Raw genomic sequence first — 462 nt, 5'->3', positions numbered from 1 at the left:
CGGGCTCTCAGGCGACAGATCTTTTAAACCTCTAGTTCCTGACCATCAGACATATAAATCCATTTGAATTTCCCAAACCAGGGATGTTGGAAGTGTAGTGAAATTGAGTGTAGTTTGTAATCATATTTCTGTGCTAACATCTGGCTGCAAGAATCTCTTAAGACTGATTCTGCAGCAGAACAATGGCTGGAGGGAAAGAGGAGGTTGCGATTATCAAATATCACCATTATCCACTGGCATCCCCTCGTATTTCTCTTAGTTGAAGCTTTGTGGCATTTGAGTATGTCTTAATTATTTGATTGTAATTGGCAATGTTATTGAGCGTAAATCATTTTGACAGAAACTACCTTTTATCTTAAAAGTTTAAATGTACCTAGAGGCTACTAAGAGATGCCTGTGTTCAATGAAAACATTAAAATAATAGTGTAAGTAGTTGAAATGTGCCCCATTTGGTACACATTA

This window comes from Crocuta crocuta, unplaced genomic scaffold (assembly GCF_008692635.1).
Source record: "Crocuta crocuta isolate KB4526 unplaced genomic scaffold, BGI_CrCroc_1.0 scaffold834, whole genome shotgun sequence".
NCBI lineage: Eukaryota > Metazoa > Chordata > Mammalia > Carnivora > Hyaenidae > Crocuta > Crocuta crocuta.
This window is presented reverse-complemented; position numbering follows the sequence as displayed.